At 42.1% G+C, this 25528-nt stretch overlaps 1 pseudogene; it reads left to right on the plus strand.

The window, feature by feature from the left end:
- The first annotated feature begins 1247 nt into the window (after positions 1–1247).
- On the plus strand, positions 1248–20506 carry LOC115548689 (uncharacterized; annotated as a pseudogene).
- The last annotated feature ends 5022 nt before the right edge of the window (positions 20507–25528 follow it).

Consider the following 25528-nt stretch of genomic DNA (forward strand, 5'->3'; position numbering starts at 1 on the left):
AGAAACAAAGTGATTTGAGGCCTCCAGCATTTTGTTTTCCCTCTGGTTCCTTTTATTTATCCTCCACTGTCTTCTTTTCAGATTTGTCTCTCTTTTCGTCAGTTGGGAGACACTCTTTATCTGCCCTTTCTCACTTCTTTTTTTGTAACGCTCTTTTTCCTTCCGGAGATACGCTTCGTATCTGTCAGGGTCTTTTCTCATTTCCTCTCTGCATTTCCGTGATCTTATTGTAGATGAATTTGGTCTCATCTAGGGTTGAACAATTGACATGTTTATGTTTAGTTTAAAATAATAATTTATGACATAACAGACCATAGTAATAACATGTATGAATTTTGAAAATGGGTGTAGTTCCCTTTTAATATTTGCAATATAATATATCACCTTGAATTTGTCTCTACCGCGACACAAGGTTTTTACCGCAACACCTAAAGCTGCTGCGGTAAGGACACGTTGCGGTAATGACATTTTAGCTAATATTGCAGATTCATGGCAGCTAGCAAGGATTGCTATGTTAGCTTTGACTCTTAGCAACTAATATACATGAATTAAACAGTAATATTAACTTGTTTTTTAAAATTTAGTTCAAAACACACAATTTCTACGCTGTATGGTAAGGACGCACAATAAATACCACCAAAGAAAGTATGATCTTTACCTTGTTTTTGCTTGACCTTGAGGGGCACCTAGTGGGTGGCCCAACCTGTCATCCAAGTGCTCACTTACCAACTGCCGTTTCCATAGAAACTAGATTTGTTTGGCTTTCCAAACATGTCCTCACCGCGACATTTGTCCAGTGTCACGGTAAGGACTCAGAAGTGTGGGACAGACGCATTTAGACGAAAAAATCCAATAAATAATCGGTAAACAAATTTCATTTTTTTACATGGTGTAGAGTAATATGTTTATGAAACAATTGCATTTAAAATAATGTCATATTGTAATTGAATTACCTAATTTTACGCATCTCAACCTTGAGACCACAGTGGTGGGACATGAACAAAAGTGGTGTTTTGACCCATAAAATGCTTCATAAATTGTATTAAATCACATTATTTAGTAAAGATTTTTTAGGTCAAGATGTGTTATAACACTGTGTTTATACTTATCAAGCTTTATATGATTTATCTTAACATGAATCCCAAATTTCCCTACTGGGACTTAAAAGTGCCTGTAGTTGCAGAAACACCCAACTATGTTACTATTTCCACCCAGATAACTGCTCTCAGCCTCAGCCTAAAACATGGATGTACACAGAAACTGATCCGGCTATATGGGGGACGATAACAGAGGAAGCTCGCGGCGTTCTGATTGACAGGGGGCTTGCAGCGTTCCAGAATCGTGGGAAAAAGTATCCCGCATCAGTCCGCGATGGGGGCTTGGGAGGTAGGGTTCGCTCGCTCACGAATGACATCTTTGAGTGTGCTCTCCACAATGGCGAGACAGTTACAAGAGAGTGGTTAGTGTACTCGCCTTCCACTGGAAATGTATTCTGCTTTCCATGCATGCTATTTTCTCTGAAAAAGAACCAATTAGTTTCTGGTTTCTCGGATTGGAAACACCCTGAACGTCTTCTTGACCATGAAAAGAGCTGCCAGCATTCAGAATGCATGTTAACGTTCCATCACCGCTCTGTCACTGGTAGCAAGGGGGCCATAAATGCAGAACTGGTGCAGCAGCTAGAGGGTGAGAAACGATATTGGCGAGAGGTTTTGTAACGGGTGATTGCAGTGATCCAGTTCCTCTCTGAACGTGGACTAGCCTTTCGGGGGGATAACGAGTTACTTGGCTCGCCACACAATGGCAATTTCTTAAGCATGTTGGAGGTCATCTCTAAATTTGATCCATTTTTAGCTGAGCATATTAGCAAATATGGGCAGAGGGGTTGGGGCATTGTGTCTTACCTGTCCTCCACTACGTGCGAGGACTTAATTCAGCAAATGGGCGAAAAACTCAAAGCCACTATAGCTGCAGAGATACGAGAGGCAAAGTATTTCTCTTTGATTGTGGATTCTACTCCTGATCTCTCACACACTGACCAGCTGACCTTCGTCTTTAGGTTTGTCAGTAAAGAGGGCAGCGTAGTCGAACGATTCCTTGGCTTTGAGCCAATTGAGTCACACAGGGGAAAGTCTGGCTGACACTGTACTAGCTATGGTTGATAGTCTAAACGTAGACCTCGCTAATTGTCGAGGTCAGGCCTACGATAATGCCAGTAACATGTCAGGGCGTTATAATGGGCTGCAAGCTCATTTAAAAAACAAAAATCCTTTAATCCATTACATACCATGTGCAGCACACTCACTCAATTTGGTGGGCACAAATACTGTAGAAGATTGCTGCCCAGTTGCAAGTAGTTTTTTTGATCCATTACAGTCCCTGTACGCATTTTGCGCAGCTTCCACACATAGATGGGCCCGTTTTTTCAAGAACGCGGACATTAAGGTTGACTCAACGCTGATATCACTTTCATCCACTCGATGGAGTGCTCGTGCAGATTCATCCAAGGCACTTTGTGGAAATTATGCACAGATTCGGGCCATATTTAAGTATGACATTCAATGTCATAATTGACAAACTGGTTAGCTGCCTGGGGCACAGAATGGACGCATATCGGGATGTTTTGGACAAATTTAAGGTGCTCTTTATTGAAACTGACAATTTGACCAGTATCCGTGAACAGGCAGAAGTGCTCTGCATGTCATACCCATCTGATTTAGATGTCGACTTGGCCAATGAAATAATACAGTTCAGAAGCTTCATACAAAACAAACAGGATAAGTCTCCTCAAATGCTTTTGAAGATGATCTTAAAACATGGTCTGCAATCAACTTTCCCAAGCGTTTTTATAGCTCTCCGTATTTTTTTGACCCTGCCTGTGACAAATTGTGAAGGGGAACGATCATTTTCACATCTGGCCAGAATTAAAAATGAGCTTAGAACGACACAGACGCAACAGCGCCTCAGCGCACTGTCACTCATGGCCATCGAGACGGAGCTACTCAGGAGCCTGGAACTCGATGAAGTTATCACTGACTTTGCTAATAGGAGAGCCCGTTAGAAGTTTTTCTAACAGGTGCGTCTGGGAGGGAGACATAAACATATATATATTATTTCTCATTTAATGTTACATATTTGTATTCAGACTTACTTCTGTTTACTCATTTCTACGTGTAATGTATTGCCATTCATTATATAGACATACCCTGGCGGAGAGGAGTACTAGTTTAAGGATCAAGATGAAAGAGAGGACAGAAGTGGGGAAATCAGAAAGACAGACAACCAGACCGTGATAGGGGATCCTGAGTGAAGAAAGGAGACCAAGGGATGATGCCAGTCACATTAAAAAACTCTATGTTCATATGTTCATTCAGCAATTCATAAGTTGATGGGGCTAGGCTAGTATAAACTGAATAAACAAATCGAATAAACAAATAATTAAAGTATTTCATTTTGATGGTGATGGTTTTAGCATATCATTTAGCTTTGTTAAATGTTTCTTTGTCTTGTTTTAGCATATAATGCTTTGTTGATAATATGCAATAGAAACATTTCTGTTCTGTTGTGACATAGGCTACAATAGGCCTAATCATTAATAATAAAAAACACCTGCCACAGCACTGGTTTTTTTTTCGGGGGGGGGGGGGGGGCATCCAACATTTGTGCCCAGGGTCCTATGACTGCTTAATCCGGGCCTGGGTAGCAGCACGGGTCGTTTTCCACCGCAAATAGTACCTCCTGGACGTGGGCGGGGTCGGCTGCGCGAAAGGGCCGTGACGTATTTTTGTACGCGACGCAAACAACACCTACGCAACCCACACATGGACAGAACCCACATAACAACAATGGAGGACATCGATAAAATTTCTATTATTAGCTGGCATGTTGAAGAAGTTGAAGAAGTGGAATATGTTGGCTGCGGCGCTGCTATGGCTGTTACCAGCATGGTTGCCATGTTGCTCTCGTGACTTCGTCACACTCTCTGGCCAATCAGTGGCCGGCCGTCTGCCGACGTCACCTTTTAGCATCGGCTCAGCCGCTTGGAACCTAGAGCGAGGCGGTACTAGAAAAAGCAGCCACTTCAGGTACCAGATACCATGTTTTCGCGGTGGAAACGCAAAAAATGCGAGCTGAGTCGAGTCGAGTCGTGTCGAGCTGGTACCATGCAGTGGAAAAGCGGCACTAGAGCGAGGGGGTACTAGAAAAAGCAGCCACTTCAGGTACCAGATACCATGTTTTCGCGGTGGAAACGCAAAAAATGCGAGCTGAGTCGAGTCGTGTCGAGCTGGTACCATGCAGTGGAAAAGCGGCATAATATAGCCCCTTTTCCCATTTTAGGCTCTCCTCCTCCTAACATGTCCTTGCAGGCCTATGAGGGGCTGAAGTGCTTGTTGCTACATAAGCTCCAGGCGTTGAACAAACAGATTGAGGCTTTCAGTACATAAAGGTTGGTATACTTCATGCAGAACATTTTCTGAAAAATACACACTTGCTTTGTTTGTTTTGAATACAACTATTTTAAATTGGTGAGAGGCATGTTCTTTGAAATCCATCTACACATAAAATTGATTTATAGATTGAAACAATGCCACATTTATAACATACCATTTCTGGTACAAAATATAAGAAGGTTGTCTGACATAACACAATACAAAAAATTAAGACATTAACAACATTGATATTTGATCCCCTTAATAGGTGTATTTGGTTTAAATTAATGAGTATAGATATCCCTTACTACTTGACCGAAAGTATATTTTTGATGATTCATCAGTCTTTCTTTGATGGTATAGAATATAAATCATCCAAAACAACGGTGTGTAAACACACACTTGACACACTGTCTGTAAATACTGCATATCAGGTCAAATGCCTTACAGAATATTTTATTAAACATTTCATTACTTATAATCCTAAGTCACTGTTTACTCTAAAATTCTGTAATATTACCTTGTAGGTAGTTATACAAATTGATTTATCAACTGTTAACATTGCAATGCTGTCAGACAAGACTGGATGCAAACCATGACGATAACTTGTGCTTTTACGTACAGGAATGTCTTGACAGACCCCACTGCGCTTCAGGAAGAGATAGGAGACATAGAGGAGGAGGAGTGGGAGATTCCATTGTCCCTTGACGAGACTGACTCTGACGATGCTGAAAAAGGCGAGGCATGTTAGGCTAAAATGCTAAATCATCGATTTTTTAGGCAGTGGTCGATTTTTATGTTTTTCAACCATAACGTGTGTTCTTTCATAATAAGTCAATCATTCAAAATGTGCATGTACTGTTTATTTGACTAAACCTTGTATGTTTGTGTCGCTATATTTCCATTCCATATATTTCCGTTCGTGTTGAAAAAGGGAAAACTCAAACAAACTACTCTATCTATTGTAAATAAGTCATGTGCACCGAAATGCTATGTTAACATTGCAATGCTCAGAAGACAAGACTGGATGCAATCAATGACAATAACTTATGCTTTTATGTACAGGATTCCAGGATCTCTGCAGGAGGAGATTGAGGGGAAGGAGGGGTAATATGACAAGATATGTTGGAAAAATGTTTAACTGGCCTCTACGCATAATAAAATCTATAAAAACAAACTGTTCAAAATGTTGTGTTGAGCTTGTGATCTTGTTGCAATCTGTAATGTCTCAGCAAAAGTGTGGTGATAGTTTTACATAGCCTATTTAATGTTTGAGAGTACACAGGTGTGCTGTATTGAGTGGAATGTATGACTCATTTTTAGTACCAAATTTGTTAAGAGGGAAGTTAACACCGAACCCTTCAGAAGAGCCTACTGCATTCAAACCCTATGTGAAACTTATTCTCAGGCCTAATGAACTGCTCCAACACTGTTGAAATTGCATACTGCTGAATTGTATGATCCTTAATAGAGAATTGAATAAAACCCTTATAGTGCAATTAGCTAATCCGATTTTCTAGAATGAAGATCTAATGTCAATGTAGACAAACATGTTGTCGCTATTCCGTCTGGACAGTTAAAAGCCAAGTAATACTTCCTGTGCCACATGAGAGCGGTCCAAGTAAAACCCATAAAGGCTAGCCGACTACTTTTTATATACTTTATATATAAACAAAACTATATAGATTTGATCTGCTGGACTTTCGGTTGGAGCTTGTAGCGAGCAGACGTATGAGAAGTGGCTCCCGAATTACTTTTTATTTTCCACCAAATTTTTTCGGCATTAAGTTTGGCAAGTCTTGATTTGATTCAGTGTACTTTGAGAAATATCTTTGCGCGACAAATCAGTCCAAAGAGACACGACCGAGGGCAAAGAATTGCCGAAATGGACGAAGATGCTACAAGTGAGGACAACATGGACGCACAATCTAGCCCAAGCTCAAGGTTACCTGCAGATCTTGGTCAGCTCCACTCGGTGCCTCTTAAAGTCCTCGCGCAGTCAATTGAGTTCCTGCGCCTGTCGTCATAGTTGCTGGTCACGTGCCGAAAAACGATAGGCGTAGCCATTTTGGCAGTAATCGCGTCAGTTATCTGGCAGGCACTGACTGGCTGTCACGGTGACACAGTGACACTTGACAGGATGGTTGACCACTGTTGTGCACCAGGTTGCCGAAACAGACGAGGGAAGAAGAAGGGATGTTCATTTTATCGCATCCCAAAAGATGCAGCGAGGAGGGAAATGTGGTTAAGCGCTATTAAAAGAGCCAGGAGCCAACAGAACAACAGTGAAAGGTGGGACCCGCCGGCCGTTGGATTTCGGTTGTGCAGCGAACACTTCATAAGGTGGGTGACGAATACAGTACAATGTTACAAAAAGTTTCTGGTCAGTTTAATTTTACCTAAGTACTTGAATCATACCATCCAGTTATTATAACTAGCGGACATAGTGACGTCCCTTTTTCAAGATATGGTTCTGGCGCAGCCTACCCAGTTAGCAAATTAGCTTGTAGTAAGCTAGTGGTAAACAAACCCGTGTTGACATTCCTTTTTATTTTGTAGGGAGAAAGAGTGACAACCCTTTAAGTCCGGACTTTGTGCCATCGCTTTTTAGCTATCTTCCGTCCCCAGAGAAGAGGAGACGGAAAGCTAGACTGGAGGTGTTCAACAGGAGGCAGAAGGCGAAATTGCAGAAAATAGAGCAGGCAAAGCTATGTGCAGAAGCCACCCGTCTAAGGTGGGTAAAACTAGTTGTTAGATCAAGCCCCCGTCTGATTGATTATTTTCATGTTGGGTCTACTTGTGATCGGTGTTCAAATAGGTAACTGCCATGATATGGTTATAAACAAAAACATCACACCAGTCATTTAATGAAGGATAATGTCATGTGATTTCCATGAAACATCCCAAACTGTAAACGTGTAAACATGTCATTGTCATCAGTATTGTATGCATGATAACTTCATTTGCTGCTTCTGTGTTTTCATCAGGGCATCAACTGATTGTCCCCAAAACAATGCAGCAACAGAAGACCAAACCACAGAGCCCTCCATCACAGAAGACCAAGTCATAGAGCCCCCCATCACAGATCCTTTGGAAGACTCAGGTGATGAAGTTCCGGTCCAGCCTGATCCAGCAACACCACCATGCACCTCTGAAACCTGTAGTAAGCGCATCGAGTCTCTTGAGCTAGAATGCCAAGCTCTAAGAACTGAAAATATGTTGTTAAGGGACAAAATAAGTAGGAAGACCCTGACAGAGATAAGTTTGCAAAATGATGATAAAAAGGTGAATGTCCTCACTGGGTTAGCAACCTATACATGTCTGATGACCATCTTTCAATATTTGACTCCATTTCTCAAACTTAAGGCATCGATAACATGTTTTCAACAATACATGTTGACTTTGATGAAGCTGCGAATGAACTTGACATTTGACTTTTTAGGTTTTTATTTTGGCATTGACCCAACTACTGTCTCCAGACACTTCAAACACTTTGTTAATTTGATTTATTGTAGACTGGTGCCAATTCTAGTGGTGTGGCCTGAAAGAGAATCTCTAAGAACATCTCTTCCATATGTATTTAGAAATGGCGGCTACGAGAAGACTGTTTGTATCATAGATTGTTTTGAAATATTTCTAGAGAAACCAAGTAGATTGCGACCCAGTGCACAGTGTTACTCAAAATACAAATCACATCACACCATGAAATATTTAATTGCCATTTGCCCTCAAGGTACCATTTCTTTCATTTCTACTGGATGGGGAGGTCGCACCAGTGATAAGTTCATTACAGAACACAGTAATTTTTTACCCAATATTCTCCCAGGAGATGTTGTTTTGGCAGACAGGTGGTTTCTGGTGAAAAAGTCTGTTGAAAGGTGTCAGGCTGAATTAAAAATTCCAGCATTTACTCGTGGGAAAGTACAGTTAGATCCTGTTGACATAGAGAATACAAGATCTCTAGCCTCTTTAAGAATTCACATTGAAAGAGTCATAGGAGTACTTCGTCAGAAATATACTATCTTACAAAACACTGTGCCAATAACTTTCACAGATATAGAGACAGAAAATGATGTTACTTATCTTGATAAAATTGTGAGTGTATGTTGTGGACTAACAAATGTACCAGATTCTGTGGTGCCCTTTGAGTGATGAATTTGTGTGCCAACAGAAAATAAACCTTTTTGATTGCTTCTCACTTGTTTGTTGTGACTACTTTTCTCACTCACTAGATTTGAATGATCTATCCATGTTTTATGATCGCTACAGATACTACTACAGACAGTCAGACACAGAAGAGAACAACATTGGCTTAACAGTTTTTATTAACCAATTAAATATTTACATTGCATCAGCTAGTTCATATTCACACATTGTGTAATTAAGTAAGACTAAGTAATTAAGGTTTTTTTTTTTGGGCATTGATTAGTTTCCTACAGCTTGGACACACCCACTGTTTCGGTACCCTTTTCATCCAAAGGCAGGTTTGGTGGAACTTCTCCACGGCACAGAACCCTGAGGCACAAACAAGCATGTTCCCTGCCGCAGGTGCGCGGCAGTAGCACCACTGTTGCTGGGGATTGGTGTTTGCAGTTGCTTGTTTTGGTGCAGAAAACCATTTGCCTAACAACTCTGGGATTATACATTTTATAAAGAAGGTACGAGCAAGTTCAAGTTCTTTTTGGAAGAATTCTGAGTCGAATGTAATGCGTTCCACAAAGAGTGAATCATCTTTTTCCGTCCACAGAATAAAATCACAGTAATCACATTTCGTAACAAATAGCTGCATCTGGACTTGGTGGAAGTATGCATGGTCTCGCTTAACTTTAATTTTTCCTTGGGAAACTTGTTCCAGGCAAAAGTGTCCAACAGACTGTACAGCTTCACTGATAGAAAGGTCCTTAGCTGAAAATGGACACTTAATTTCTATAACCCCTGTACCACAGCAGCTGCAGGAAACATACCCATCCGGTGAGGCCCCAATAAATGGGTGGAGAGTTGATATTTTAAATCCGGCTGGTCTAATCAGGACATCTCTGTGTGATAGACGATGTTGCATTTCGTAGTATTTTCTGGCTAGTTCTTCATTCTTGCATCCCCAACTGAAGAAAGAATGTAAATATTAGGTTTGGACAATAGTAATGCCCCCCACATTACTACTTCCCTGCCCTTAACAAAATGTTTACTGCTGTACTTGGTTTACCCTTCTGCTCTTTTTTTTTTAAAGAATAGCCTAGTACTTACTGCATTTACCCTCTCTGTTCATTCACCTCACAACTTCTCTATGCTCATGAATACCTGGTAGCCTCACTGCTGAAAACATGGGACTTTGGGTCACATATCTGTCTTATGAGAGACACTGCTGGCTTTCTGGGGTCTGTTCTTGTTGCTGCTCTGAAGGTAGATCCTGTCACCCTACCACTCCTCTGATCAAACCAAATTCTGGACTTGGACTGGGCTTGCGTCTCCTCCTCTACAATATCACTCTGAAGAAAACATGCCAATCCAGTTACTCAGTTACTCATTTACATTGCAAATTAGCAGCACACACAGCACATGTGCACATAACATGGTAGATCTTAGATTTCAGTCAATAGTAAAAAGAATATGTTCTCTACCTGTTGTTCAGTGACAGTCAAGTCATCAAATATTCCTTCTGCACGCTCTTGTAATTCAGCCAGGCTCAGGTCTCTTGCCTTCTTGTCGTACAAACTGGTAAGGGGTTCAGGTAAATCAAGCTTGACAGCCTTTGGTACATAGGTTGTGGCATACCCGGGAACAACTGACAGAACAGCAGGTCTGCAGGACTTCCCATCTTGAGTCCGACACTGAGAGAGGTTTTGGTAGAACTGCGCTTGCTCAGCAGCAGTCAGGGGTGGGAAAGATGGGGGCGCAGATGTACCCTTGGTGGAATTCCCCTTTTTATTTTGTTGACTACTGTTGAATATGATGTCCTTTCCCTGTTGGTACTCCACATTCTTCCCAGCATCCTCACTGGGAGAGGTCCACTTGCATTTTTTGGACGTGCAGCTGATCTCCTCATGCCTTGCATTGTTTTTTTCCCACAGTCTGAAAAGCACAGCTGACACATGAGAACAACTCTCCCCAAGTCCTGCTGTGCAGTTACAGTGGGCTCCCATCACTACACCGTCGTTCCTCACCACCACCCATGGCTTCAGTTGACTGTCATTCAGCCGTTGGGAGTGATTAACCTATGTATGAAATTCAAAAAATATAAATTAAGGTTGAAAATGACAGCCACTTAGGTTGGGTACATTCAAAAACACAAACTAGCAAGTTACAGATGCACTGCAGTAGCTACCCAAGATAATAAACAAACATGCTAACGTGACACTGCCGTACCTAGTCAAGCTAATAAACAAACAATGCTAACGTGACACTGTCTATCAAACTGGGATAATTTAATACTTACCCTTGCAGTGATGATACCGAAGTCTTTGGATGCAAGACTCCACAGTCGAAGTTGAGTTACAAAGCCGGACTGACACCATTTATAAGCATCCAAGCCTTTGTAAGCTCTGAGGGAGTCCCTAGTGTAGACTGAGGGGAAATTTACCAGATAGCTGTGGATGTCAGCGTAGCGCAAGTCAGGTAAATAATCTTCGTTGGATGTTATGCTCTTGAAAAGCACCCCAGGAGCGTTATATGGGTCACTTATATTTAATCTATGTAATTTTCGAATTTCATCTAAACTAAAATGGCACGTATACTCGCTCGGTAGGAACTCTTGAAGGCTGCTGGCGCTGGTCGTCATGTTTACTGCCAAAATGGCGTCCGACAACCAAAAGTCACGTGACGCAGGAGCTCAATGGACTCCCTCCTGAAAAAAGCACCCTGCGAGGCACTGGCACCAGTTTTGGCATCCCTGGAGCGGGTGAAATCGTCTCTTTACTCCCACGAAGAACGCATCCATGACATGGAAGAAGGGCTAAACGACACCAGTGACAGGATCGAGGCTATTGAAACAACATGCGCCGCACTTCAAGCTGAGAATATTTGGCCATCATCATTTCAGATCATGCACCACTAATCTTAAGACCTTTCTTTTACTTTGAACGTTAGAGAGCAATCCTTCTGGAGACTTAATTCTTTGCTGCTTTCAGACGAGAAATTTTACGAACATGTGACTTCTAATATAGATACTTTTCTGGAAGTAAACAAGAAGGAAGGTATATCATGTTCCCTACTTTGGGAAACCCTAAAAGCGTACTTAAGAGGACAAGTTATCTCCCATGTAGCACATGTCAATAAGGAATGGCGCAAACAAATACAAGACTTGACAGATTACATTTCTAATTTAGACCGCAGCTACTCTGAAAGCCCCTCCCCAGAATTATATAAAGAACGGATAGCTTTACAGTCTAAGCTTAATCTTCTATCCACCAACCAGGCTGAGTACTTGTTACTGCGGTCCCGGAGCACTTATTATGAGTAGGGAGAAAAAGCTAGTAGATTGCTGGCTCACCAGCTGAAACGTCAGGCTGCGTCACGGCTCATACCCCAAGTGAGAGATCAGGATCAAAATATAGTCACCAAAAGAAAAAATATATATAGTCACCCAAAGGAAATTAATAATACTTTCGCAACATTTTACTCTACACTTTACACTTCTGAATTCCCATCAAATGTTACAAATATGAACCGTTTCTTAGATAATTTGGAAATACCTACTATTGAGCCTGGAGACAGGGAAGGGTTAGACCGGCGTCTTACACAGTCAGAGACCACTGCAGCCATCGGGGATGTGCGAACTGGTAAATCTCCAGGACCTGACAGTTACCCCCCTGAATTTTTTAATGAATTTAAAGATAAACTTGCACCTATTATGCTAGAAGTATTTAACGAATCGTTGGGAAAGGGTTCTTTGCCCCCAACCCTCACACAAGCTACGATTACACTACTCTACTCCTTGTCTCCAAAAAGGACAAGGACTCTACTAACTGTGGCTCTTACGTCCTATCTCCCTCCTAAATGTTGATATAACAATTTTAGCCAAGGTGATGGCCCATCGTTTAGAATCCGTTCTCCCTAAAGTAATCTCTGAGGACCAGACTGGCTTTATAAAGGGTCGCCACTCTTTTGCAAATATCCGCCGACTTGCTAATGTGATCTACTCCCCGGGTCCCTCCTCGACTGCAGAAGCCGCTGTCTCTCTAGATGCCAAAAAGGTCTTTGATCGGTTGGAGTGGAAATACTTATTTGCAGCATTGGAAAGGTTTGGGTTTGGTGACATATTTCTTGCATGGATTCCTCTGCTCTAGTCGTCCACACAAGCATGTATTCAAACTAATCAATCTCATTCCAAATTTTTCCCCCTGTCACGTGGGACTAGTCAAGGAAATCCTTTATCCCCGCTCCTGTTTGCAGTGGCAATTGAGCCACTTTCGATTGCATTGAGGTCATCGTTGTTGTTACGGGGGGTGGGTCGTGGGGGTGAGGAACATCGCGTCTCTCTGTATGCGGACGATCTTTTGATCTATGTAAGCAATCCAGGAGCTAGCGCCCCTGTAATTGTATCACTATTGAACAATTTGGGGTATTTTTCTGGCTACAAACTTAATTATCAGAAAAGCGAATGCTTCCCCATTAATGATTTGGCAATCCATATCAAACAAGGAATAAACATTACACGTTCCTTCACCTCTCTTCTTGGAGCTAATTTTACACCCCTAAATAATAAAATGAAAGCTGACTTTCGAAGGTGGAGCAGTCTTCCTCTGACTATTGCAGGGAAGGTGCAATCGGTGAAGATGAACGTACTCCGAAAGTATTTGTATTTGTTCCAAAGCCTACCGTTATTCCTGACGAAATCATTTTTTCAATCAGTTAACACATCCATTACCTCCTTCATCTGGAATAATAAATTCCCAACAGTTAATAAAGGCTTACTTCAGCGGGGACGCGATGTGGGGGGACTCCCCAGTTTTATTCACTACTATTGGGCAGCTAATTTGCAGAACATTTTATTCTGGCTACATGTGCCAGACGGTGCCATTCCGTAATTCCGACGCCTCATTGTTCCGACGTCTCACTGGTCCGAAATATTTCCCATTAGATCGACATGCCACTATGCCGACGGTTCAATGTTCCGAAAACGGAACCCATTGGTCCGAAGGTCCGTTAGTCCGACTTTTCAAAAAGGAGGCGCCTTAGGCCGACGGTTCAATATGCTGCATAGGCCAAGGCGCAATTCCACATGTGTGATTATGAAACCAAAAATAAGAGACGATAGGCTAAGTTCCAGCAGTGCACTTCTGTTGCTGTGGGCTTGAACGGTCAAAAGAGGTGAATTTATGAAGCGCACGTTATACAAGGAGTTATACTTTTCCCGTAAAGAAGTCAAACGGTGAGTGAAAAACAAATACAATTTTTATCTTTAGTAGCTGTGTGTGGGCCTATATGTGTTGTTTACTGTGTTTACAGTGGGCTTTTAGCCTAAATAATTTCGCTGGTATTTATTTAGTCAAACTTATACCTCTTACCGTCATGTGTGTGTGTGTGTGTGTGTGTGTGTATGTGTGTGTGTGTGTTCGTGCCCGTGTTGAGAATTAGACCTACGCTCTCTGTCCATGGGGCGGAAACACCCGGTCGAAATGAAGTGAAGCGTTGTCACTTTGCTCTCCAATATTCATCGTTAATGTGATATGTAGGCCTATGTCAATTGTGTCACCCATTGCACTCCTGACCATCCCTGGAAGAAGGGCTCCCCTACACTGCGTTTCTTCTCAAGATTTCTTCCTTGCTGATTCAAGGGAGTTTTTCTTGCCCGTGTGGGGGCATGGGTAAAGGGGGGTGTCACAAATATTTGGCCTGTTAAGCCCTTTGAGACTAATGGTGATTAAGGGCTATACAAATAAAATTGAATTTAATTTAATTGAATGTTGCATTTTGGAGAGAGAGTGAGAGAGAGTGTGAGAGCGCGAGAGCGGTTTAAAACTCTTTATATCTAGGCCTATTCGGCATATTGAACCGTCGGCCTAATGCGCCTCCTTTTTGAAATGTCGGACAAACTGACCTTCGGACCAATGGGTTCCGTTTTCGGAACATTGAACCGTCGCCATAGTGGCATGTCGATCTAATGGGAAATATTTCGGACCATTGAGACGTCGGAACAATGAGGTGTCGGAATTACGGGCAGGCCCCTGCCAGACACCAATTGGTGTACACTTGAGGCACACTCCTCCCACTCGTCATCCCTCCCTGCATTGGTGTACTCCTCCCTGCCTACAAGATGGTACAGGTTTACCTCCAATCCCGTATTACTGTCCACCCTTAGAATCTGGGCCCCGTTCCGAAATCATTATAAATTCACCTCTCCCTCCCTCCCTCATTCGTAAAAGTCATATTTTTACGAATAATTTATTTACAGCCTCCTCTCTCGACTTAACATTTACTCAGTGGGGCAGGAAGCAGCTTTCATGTTTAAAAAGCTTGTACTGTAAAGAAGGGTTCGATAGTTTTGAAAATATATGCCTGAGCAATGATCTATCACGCAGATTTTACGCCACAGTGTCAAAACACTGTTCCCTTCTTTCCCTGTCCTCCCTACTGAGGCAGCATGGGAAGAAATGAGCCTCCTCTGTCCAAAAAAAGGACTGATATCATTGTTATATTCACAACTAATGTCTCTTGAAAACCATGACCTTTCAAAAATTAGGACCAGGTGGGAGGGCGAGTTGATGTTTGAGTTGTCGGACAGACACTGGGAGGATGCTTTACGAAGCATCCTCCTCATCATGTGCACGCTTGGGGCACATTCAGTTCAAAGTAGTGCATAGGGCTCATTTCAGTAGGGCTAGGTTAGCAGATATATATCCAGGAACAGACAGCAGCTGTATGAGATGAAATATAAATAAAAATTAAAATTAAGCCCTGCCCGTTGATTGCAATATTCGGTATTTCAAGCGAGAGTTTAACCTTAACCCGGAACCAATCTGACATTATTGCTTTTACATCACTTCTTGCCTGTCGAAGAATCTTATTGGTCTGGACTTCCCCTGCTCCCCCAGCGGTGGCTGCATGGTTAAGGGATGCTTTCTTTTTTCTTAAACTAGAAAAAGTTAAATTCACGGTGAAAGGCTCAGTCCAAAAGTTTACTTAAAATGGCAACCTTTTGTGACATATTTTGAGAATCTTAAAGTAATGCCTGAAGAATAAGACACTTTTATATTCTCCCTTCTATCCCTCTGTTTCCTTTTTATATTTTTCAGTGTATTTTTATCCAAATCAATGATCATCTACCATAATGCAGTGGGAACTGAGTAGCCTGACTGACAATAGTGAAAACGCCTTGTAAACCATTTGTGTAGGAGTGTTGACATCAAGATGTGTGCTTGTTTTCAGTGTGTAGATCCTTAAACTGTTGAAGAACTGTAACAAACAAGAGTGGAGAAAAAAAAGCTGTTTTCCCAGAATGTTCCCAGAATGTCAAAATATGGGGGGGTGGGATACTTTTCTTGGGAGGGGGGGATATTACTTAGCAATGTTCATTTTGCTACTTTTTTTTAAATGTTATTATTTATATTTTGTTTAATTGTTTTTATTTGGTTAAGAGAAAATGAAAATGGAGAACTGTCTTACTTCCTGTAAAATGTAATATGCTTGATCCTCCAATAAAAAGATTTATGAAAATAAATAAATAAAGATTTGATCTGCTGAAAATTGGGCTACATCGCACTAAATAACTTTTCATGATGGCCTACCTACGTCTTGTTTATCACCTACACGGGCTGCAGTACGTCACCCTATACTGGACATTGGGGTACACAGACATAAATAGGAAGCACACTCAGGAGGAGGAAAGACCTCTCACACATGTGATACTTAATTAATTGTTTCAAATAACCCTGCCTCGTTAAATCAATGAGCTTTGTGTTTTGCTTTCACAAATAGGTTAAAGGCTGTGTCAATAATATCTCTTAACTCTAAAAGTCTAAACTGCGGAAAATAGAAACATATTCCAAGGTGCCTTTTGAAGGACTCCTTGGAATATTTCCTAACCAGCGGACCTTAGTTTACGACAAAAACAAAACAATTGAAGCAGCTCCTTTGCCGCCCACGTGGTTTGGAGCCATGACGAGCAGAGCGGGCTGGCAAACACCTTAGCAACCATGAGAGTCACATGACGCGGGGCAAAAAACGTAGGCATGTCACATGTTTAAAGCCTTTATTTTATTGAATTAATTAAATATTAAAATATATATTATACATATATATATATACATACACACAATTATTTAGTTATAATATTATAAGTAGACCATAGCTTTTATTCAATTATCGTTATAACAAGATCTGTATCTGACCATTGGAAATTCTCAACTCGGAAATTCTATGAATGAAATTCATGGACGTATGGCCATGGACCGTATGCCACCCTATCCCCATACTCCCATCTTGAATTTAATAGACCATTCTTGTTGCCTCGAGGAAGTCCGGGGGTCTCCGTATATAATAAATAAATATATTTATTTATTAAACGGCTCTTCTCAATGCTGTGGAACGCTCCGTTCACAATTATCTTTTCCTTCTGGGCTTAAAGTTGTTAAATGAAATATCATTACACGGTTACGTGAAATAGCATAATCAGCAAAGACAAAGGTTTTATAGCCATGATTTAAACAGCATGCGAGCTGCTGGTTTCAGCGTCCATAGCAACAATCATAGCAACCATGGTTTTCTGTCGAGACCTGAATAGGGATGGCTAGTGTGACGTCCGACGTCCACTTACGTGTCCAATCACTAAACCCTGTCCATTCGCTAACAACGATGGCTACAGCAGCACAGGAACCGGTCTCGTTTTATACAGTAACAGCGTACTTTACAGACATCCGAAAGTCTGTACAAGGGTCTTAACTCTTACAATTCTAATAGGGTAGCATCAGTATTAATGTCAGGTGGAAGTCTGACAGGGAAAGTCCAGGCGTAAATGAAAAAAAAAAGCTACGATGTTGAGGTGAGAAAGTAAGGGTGTTGATAGTTAATGTCAACACAGGGCTGTCTTTTAGCCGTGTTGGGGTTTGGTGAGGGTTATCTAGCTTAGTTGTTTTCAGCGTAATAGCATAACATACAACTTTAAAACATAGCTAGACAGGTTAGTGAATTTCGCATTGGAAGCTAGCGCTAGCTATCTAATGTAAACACAGGGTGTGCGTTGCTGAGTCCTTTAGCTGTCTTAGGGTTTCATGAGGGTAAGCTAGTTAAGTTGTTTTCACTCAGGTACACGTTGAGGGACAGGAGGTGAAGGCAAGTACCTGCTCTTGTGCTATCGGGAGGGCCAAGTGTCACCATGTAGCAGCCCTGCTGATTTGGGCTGAAAATAACCTAACCCGCACGGATGTTGAGTGTGTGTGTGGAAGAGGGCCCAAGCACCCAAAACAGATGAGGTCACAGCGAAGAGGGTGTCTGGGATTCCACCTTCCACATCTCAAGCCCAGGTTTTCTTTGAATACTAAAAGCTATGCCCTGTCTGGCTTTAGTGTTATAAATGAATGGTGATGCTACTGACAGCAGGTATGTGAGATAGGAGATGGTTTCAAGTGAGAACACTATAATCTATTATTTAAGCTGGAATTAAACGACCTGTCACCCAGGAGGACAGAGAATGGACACTGAACTCCTTGGCACAGCTGGGCCGTTTTACAGGTCTGGGTTGGATTCTGGCACCAGAAACACCTCAGGTTTGACTTCTGTCCTTTGTATTTTTGATTTGTCACGTCCTGCTATATGAGAAACATGACAAGTACACTACATTAAATCAGTTACAAATTAGCTAAGTTTGATTGAGTTATCCCACCACACTCCATTTCAACTGATGATAAATTCAAGTTGACATACCCATAGATATAAACCATTGCAAATCAGACATCAAACTCTTCACACTTTGAATGTATTTTGTTTGTACTGTGTTGCCAAACAGCATATGTGGTCCATGACTTACTGAACATCATTGACCAACATTTTCTGTCTAATTTCATGATATATGTCTGTTTTACTTAGACCGTCCCTATCAAGACCTTTGATGGGGTAGTGACCAGCTCAGGTTATGGCAATGCAGAGGACAAAGCTCTGTATGTGCTTTCATCGCTTGCTGTCAGCCCACAAGAGAAATAAGCCATTGAGAGAGCCACAGTTGGGCAAACTAAGAATGCCTTATGGTGATACATACAAAGATAGTCTCTATTGATTTCAGGTGTACGGTATTGACTAGCTTTCTCTCCATTAGTGCTGGAAACATCCCTGTGTGCAACATGGTCAAAATGCACCTGTGTTGCGAGTGGCATGAGGTTAACTGTTATGGTTTTCTTTTAACTGGATATGTGACTGAAGAAGAATCTAGCTATAGATCAGCAGGAGCTGGCATTAATTGAGACAGAGAAGAAAAGATGGCGAGATGTCCTGAAACGCTTGTTCTCAATAACCCTGTCTCTAGCCACCGGAAATTTGGCTTTTAGGGGCTCTTCGCAAAGTCTATATCAGGGGTCACCAACCTTTTTGAACCTGAGAGCTACTTCATGGGTACTGAGTCATACGAAGGGCACCCAGTTTGATACTCTTCTGAAATAACTAATTTGCTAAATTTGCCTTTAGTTATATATTATTATTAATGATTAATGATACTCATCTATGTGAAGACACTGATCATGTTAATGATTTCTCACAATAATTATCAACAATGACTAAAAAAAGGTGGGAAAGAGTTGTTCAAGAATGTGTTGTGCTATTTTTAGGACAGGCCTGCGGGCGCCTCAGATGGTCGTAGCGGGCGCCCTGGTGCCCGCACTGTGTTGGTGACCCCTGGTCTATATGAACAAGATAATGGCAATTTTCTCAAAGAGGTGGAGCTGCTGGCTGAATTTGATCCAGTTACAGAGAGACATGTGGCCAAAATTAAAGACGAGGCTTCCAGAATGCACTATCTTGGACAGCAGACTCAAAATGAAATAATTGTCTCCTCCCACACAGTTCGAACCATTGTGAAAAACATCCAAGAAGCAAAATATTATGCCATCATTCTTGACTGCACCCTAGACATCAGCCACAAGGAACAAATGTCACTTGTTGTGCGCATTGTTGAATTGGTGCCTAAGCCAGACATCAAAGAATACTTCCTTGGATATATGAACGTGGTGGAAACGACAGGCATCAATCTGTAAAATGTTGTTGACTCTGAAATCCTGGAGTGATGTAAGATGGGAGAGTAGGCTTCAGAGTGTTATAGCTGTCAGAAGCCAAGTTAAAGAAGTCCGAGAAGCACTCTTGGAAGCAAAACAAGCTGTCACTGAACCTGTTGCAAGGTCAGAGGCTCAAAGCCTGGCAGAAGAGGTTGGCTCGTTCAGATTTCTGATCTTCACCATTGTTTGGGCTGAAGTTCTTTCAGTCACCAACCAGGTGAACATGCTGCTGCAGTCATTATCAATGCAGCTTGACATTGCAGCCGGGCTCATTGAGACTGCAAAAGCCTCCCTTACAAAATCTGGGTTTTCGAGGCCATAGCAACTGCCAAGGAGCTGTCTGAGACTCTAAACCTCAAACCTGAGCTCAAACAGAAGCGGTTGAGATGCACAAAAAGGCAGTTTGGCAACGAAGCTCCTGACGAGCACTTCAGTAATGCACAGAAGAGGCTTGAAGTAGAATTTTTCAACCGAGGTGTGGACTCCGCTCTGACGTCGCTGCAGGAGCGGTTTGAGACCCTGAGTCAGGTGAGAGACACATTTGGATTGTTACTTGACTTTCAAAAAGTACATGGGATATCCAAGGACGACCTGCGCAAACACTGTCTCGATGTGGAGAAGGCTCTCATAGATAAAGGCAAAGCTGATGTTGATGGACTGGAGATGATGCAGGAGATGATCAACCTCCCTCAACTGCCATCGAAGACGACTGCCATGGAGATGCTGACCTTTCTTCATGACAGTAACCTGCAAGAAGTGTATCCAAACCTCTGGATTACTTTAAGGATTTCTTTGACTCTTCCAGTCACCGTTGCCTCTGCTGAGCGCAGTTTTTCGAAACTGAAACCTACCTACGGTCAACAATGGCACAAGAACACTTAAGTGGCCTTGCTGTCATCAGCATCAATGAAGAGGTGGCACATAGCGTGTCATATGATGACTTGATTGGTGATTGTGCTGCCAGGAAAAGTCGCCGTGCATCTTTCTGAAGGCTCCTGCAGCTGCAGGACAATATTACACAATTTCTTTTTTTTCGTTGTGAAAACCAAGGATTATTTCAAAATCTTGACAGTGCCAGTGCCTTGGCAAAAAACTCTGCATTTTGTAAATGTGAAATATCAGCATAAAAGTGCAGTGGTGAACAAAATCTAACAATGTAACCAAGAACTTTTCAAAAACATATTCCATCATTTATGAAGCATGGTTGGCTACACAAACATTTTTCATGCCTCCATTACAATATGTTTGATATCAATATTTATGTGTCCAACTTTTGACCTATGAACAGCTTGCACTGTGTAGCAGATCATTATTTCATAATTCACATTTTTCCTGTTGTCTTCAGAGCATCCCATAGAAACAGACTAACAGTCTCAGACAGTGAAGTGAAGTTTTTTTGTTGCCCTTTATTAGTTTCTAGTGTTTAGATCCTGTGACTGCGGAGATCAGGCCCCGATTGGCACTCTTTGCTCCTCCTTAAGGTTTCACAGTCCTAGCATAGATTCCATCCATGGGGGCCGGCTCCTCCTGGAAAACTGGAGAACCCCTCTTCATCCTAACTTAAGAGAAGGTCTGTTTATGACTACACAGTAGTGAAGTAAATAACTCCGTAGTGAAGTAAATAAGTAAATAACTCCGCCTTTAGTTATATATATTGGACAAAACAGTAGCTACTGTTTTGTCCAAATATAGCTGTTTGTCTGTAAAAATAGGGTGAAAAATAGTTGTTTTTTGATATTTTGTTTTGATGATGTTTTGTTGACTTCCTTTTAAACCTTATTTGAGTTCATAATTATTTTTCGGTCATCTTTGGAGCCTGGAGTTGTTATTGTTTTATTATATTGTAATGCTGCTGTCAAGAACATTTTATATATAACATTTATTACTATGGAGTGTGAGATTGGCCGGAGAATCGGAGCAGCGGGGGCGGTATTGCGTTCGCTTCACCGCACCGTTGTAACGAAAAGAGAGCTGAGCCGCAAAGCAAAGCTCTCGATCTACCAGGTCGATCTTCGTTCCTATCCTCACCTATGGTCATGAGGGCTGGGTGATGACCGAAAGGACGAGATCGCGGGTACAAGCGGCCGAGATGAGTTTTCTCAGAAGGGTGGCTGTCGTCTCCCTTAGGGATAGGGTGAGGAGCTCAGCCATCTGTGACGAACTCGGATTAGAGCCGCTGCTCCTTTACTTAGAAAGGAGTCAGCTGAGGTGGTTCGGGCATCTGGTAAGGATGCCCACTGGGCGCGTTCCTTGGGAGGTGTTTCAGGCACGTCCAGTGGGGAGGAGACCTCGGGGAAGACACAGGACTAGGTGGAGAGATTATATCTCAACACTGGCCTGGGAACGCCTCGGGATCCCCCCGTCAGAGCTGGTCAATGTGGCCCGGGAAAGGGAAGTCTGGGGCCCCCTGCTTGAGCTGCTCCCCCCGCGACCCGAAAAACAACGTATTCTGTGTTTAAACTACTGCAGTAAGTGCCATAAGGTCAGAATATAAAAAAAATTTAGGTTTGAAGGAGAATGGCACACATTGAAAATTAAGAATAAAAAAGAAATTGGTAATGGTGACTCTGGGCCTATCATGCTAGTGAGAGGGGTGTGCGTGGCTCTGTGAACAGAGTTCTGTGATGTCTTGGTCGATTGAGGTAAGCTTTAGCCTCAGACTTGGTTCAGCATCCAACCTGCTTCTATATTTAGTCTTAATGACGGCGAGGGAAGAGAAGCCTTTCTCGCACAAATACGTGGTTGCAAATGGAAGGAGAAAGTGCACAGCCTTGTCTGAAAGCGCAGGATATTCGCAGCGTCGCTGCATCCAAAAGTCCAGCAATGTCTGGCCTCTGAAGGCAGACTTCAACGTCTCGTCACAGGACAGTTCAATTAAAAGTTCCTGCTCAAGAGCCGATAAGTTCTGCTCCAGGACGTCAGAAGCCTTAATGAGAAACGGATCTCGCATCCAGGTATTACCCTGCGCAATCGCAGGGAAATATTCAGCGAACTGTTGTCGGAGAGAGTTCAGGTGCTCAGCAATGTTGTCCCTGACTTGATTAGCGAGCCTGAGGTCATTGTCAGAGAGAAAAGTGTCCAGATTAGGGAACGCTGACACATCACCAGTCCTTGTTTTTATTTCGGATAATTCCAGTTTTTTCAGCATTGCACTGATTTTGTCCTGGACATCAAAGGCACTGGTAGAGAGTCCCTGCAGTCCCAAATTCAGCTCATTCATACGGCAAAAAATGTCAGACAAGTAGGCGAGCTGACTGAGCCACACAGTGTCATCAAAAACAGCTAATGCAGGGAAGTTTTTGTCCCGTAAGAACACTTGGACCTCTCAATTCGAAAAGCCTGGACAGCACCTTCCCTCTTGAGAGCCATCTTACTTCTGTATGCAACAGAAGTTGAACATGCTCGCTGCCCATCTCATCACAGAGAACATGGAATAGGCAAGCTTGCATCGGTCTGGCTTTGATGAAATTGACCGTTTTTACAGATGTGTCTAAGACAGCCTTTAATGTAAGTCGAGTCGTATTTCCTTACAGTTTTGTGTCGTTTGCTGGCCGGTGCTGAAGCATCACTAGCACTGCTCGATACACTATAAGCACTAGTGCTGGGGTCACTAAAACCTTCACTGTTTGCACCTTCATCTTGTCGTGTGCTGCCTGACACATTGACTTAATTTCTCCTCCTAATATTCCCTGTTTGGAGCCAGGATAGCATCGATTTTGCACCATCTTTTATTCCCCCACTCATCGTCACAGCAGTTTTAAGATCATTGGTACATGCTAATTATTTTTCTAACGGTTGCTTCAACTGCTAAAAATTGCTTAAAAAAAAGTTCATACTCCGCGTACCACTAGAGGGCGCTCGCGTACCACCGGTGGTACGCGTACCACAGATTGAGAACGGCTGTTCTATGAGGTATTCTAGTCCGCTGAGCTATGAGCCAGAGAGCTAACACAGGGTTGCCAACTTTGGGACTTTGGCTGGAGTGAGACTCTAAAATATTACTGTGAGCGGCTAATTTTTTGGACGACCCTTAACCCTAAAAAAATGTACTAACAAAATAGTCCTCGTTTAGTATAAAGCCTCATCTATGAAAAAAGTTAAAGAATGGAAACGCTTTTTCAAAATGTACAATCTGGGCCACCTTGAATCATTTGGGGAATTTAAAAGTGCCACTCGCCCGATTCTCAAGTATTCCAAGATATACCCTGGGCTAGGCTCTACCCCCTGTGAAAATCGACAAGATATACTATTTTGTGTAGGGAAACGTCCCACCAATATTTATACCACTTGCTTACTCTCTATATGTCATTCATGGTTTTATTTTTATAATTTTTATTTTACTTTACATTTAATTCTTCATAATTCAGGCATTACAGAACTTTCATGGTCATAAATAAAAAATACGAACTGCAGTTTAATTTCTTTGTTTGTTCTTGAATTGACGTAGAATGGAGAAAAGGCTCATGGGATTGGGAAATGCGTTTATCCAATAAACAGATGGAGGTCAAGTCTATTTTCGGAAATGTAGGGGGATATATTAGTGGCCCCACGTCGAATGGTATGACCCAAGATACGTCAGACAGAGAAAGCGCGCAAATTCGACGGTACCACCTTGTCATTTGTTTACCCAGCTGCCATGGCAACACCATTGCTACCTCTCATTGGCTGAATCTTTGAGAACGTTGTAGACTCAATCGATATAAGGTGGCGGGGAGACGAAGCTCTGTTCGTTTGTATATTTTATTTACGTAACCATATTTTTGTTTTATGTTAAAAAAAAAGTATCAAAGAACCAGTTCTTCTTGTTTTGGGGAACAAGTTCTTGTCGTTCACGTTCGGGATTCATTCGTTGTGAACGAATCGGTCGCGACCGACCCATCCCCAAACGCGCATCAGTGGGCTCCGACTCCGGCTCTGAACTCTCTCTGACCTTTTCAAACGCAACTTAGAATCATGTGCGTGGTTTTCAGCGAATCAACGATCAGAGAATACTGCCGTGATCACGTTGTAGGTAGGCAGATTATACAGCTGTTTAGTCTGCTCCCGCAGAAAATGAAGGGGAGGATTTTTTATTTTGGCGTGACATTTCTTGCGTGTGCGTGACAGCGTGAGATTGATGGTGAAAGCGTGAGAGTCACGCCAGGGGCGTGACTGTTGGCAACCCTGCTAACATTAGGGATTATACATGTTTATAATTCGAAATTCGTCCCAGCCTTTATACGACAGATACTATAGGGTCTATAGCATATAACCACATTTTCTGATTACAGTTTAATGTAACAGCAAGCTGAACTCACCGCAACTGCAAATTAAACACAGAGATTACCATGGCAACCGGTCAAACAACACAACGTTCTGCGCACGCATCCGCCGTGTTGATAAACAAATAACCCCCTTATTGAACGAAGTTAAACTAAGCTAGCGTCCCGTTCACAGGCACCAGAATGAACGAGTTCACAGTAACATTAATCAGGCAGTAATACAGTACGTTCAGTTCCCGTTTGCCCAAAATATGAACGAGTTCATGAACTATCGTTCAATGAACGCGCAACACTGGTCATTGGAAATATGAAATAAAACATTTGACAAGTAGAATAAATGGGATCTGCACATTTACTCTGGATTTCAAACTTCCGTGCATTGTATTGTAGAGGAATACAAATGTTGTATTTGTGTAAAAATCGGATGCATGTTAGAGAACTAACCAGTTCCTTCCTGATTGCGCCCACCCCATTGCACCTGTAGTACAAGAAGAAGCCATCACTGAAGGTCTATCCAACACCTACGCAGGCATGCTTTTTAAAGAATGTAAAGATTTCAATGAAGCATACCACACACAGGAAAGTTGTTGGATGTGGTTGGATGTAGTTGGGTGTGGCAATAGATGTAGCCTTATGATATGAC

The sequence above is a fragment of the Gadus morhua genome, chromosome 8 (assembly GCF_902167405.1).
Source record: "Gadus morhua chromosome 8, gadMor3.0, whole genome shotgun sequence".
In the NCBI taxonomy this organism is placed as follows: Eukaryota; Metazoa; Chordata; class Actinopteri; order Gadiformes; family Gadidae; genus Gadus; species Gadus morhua.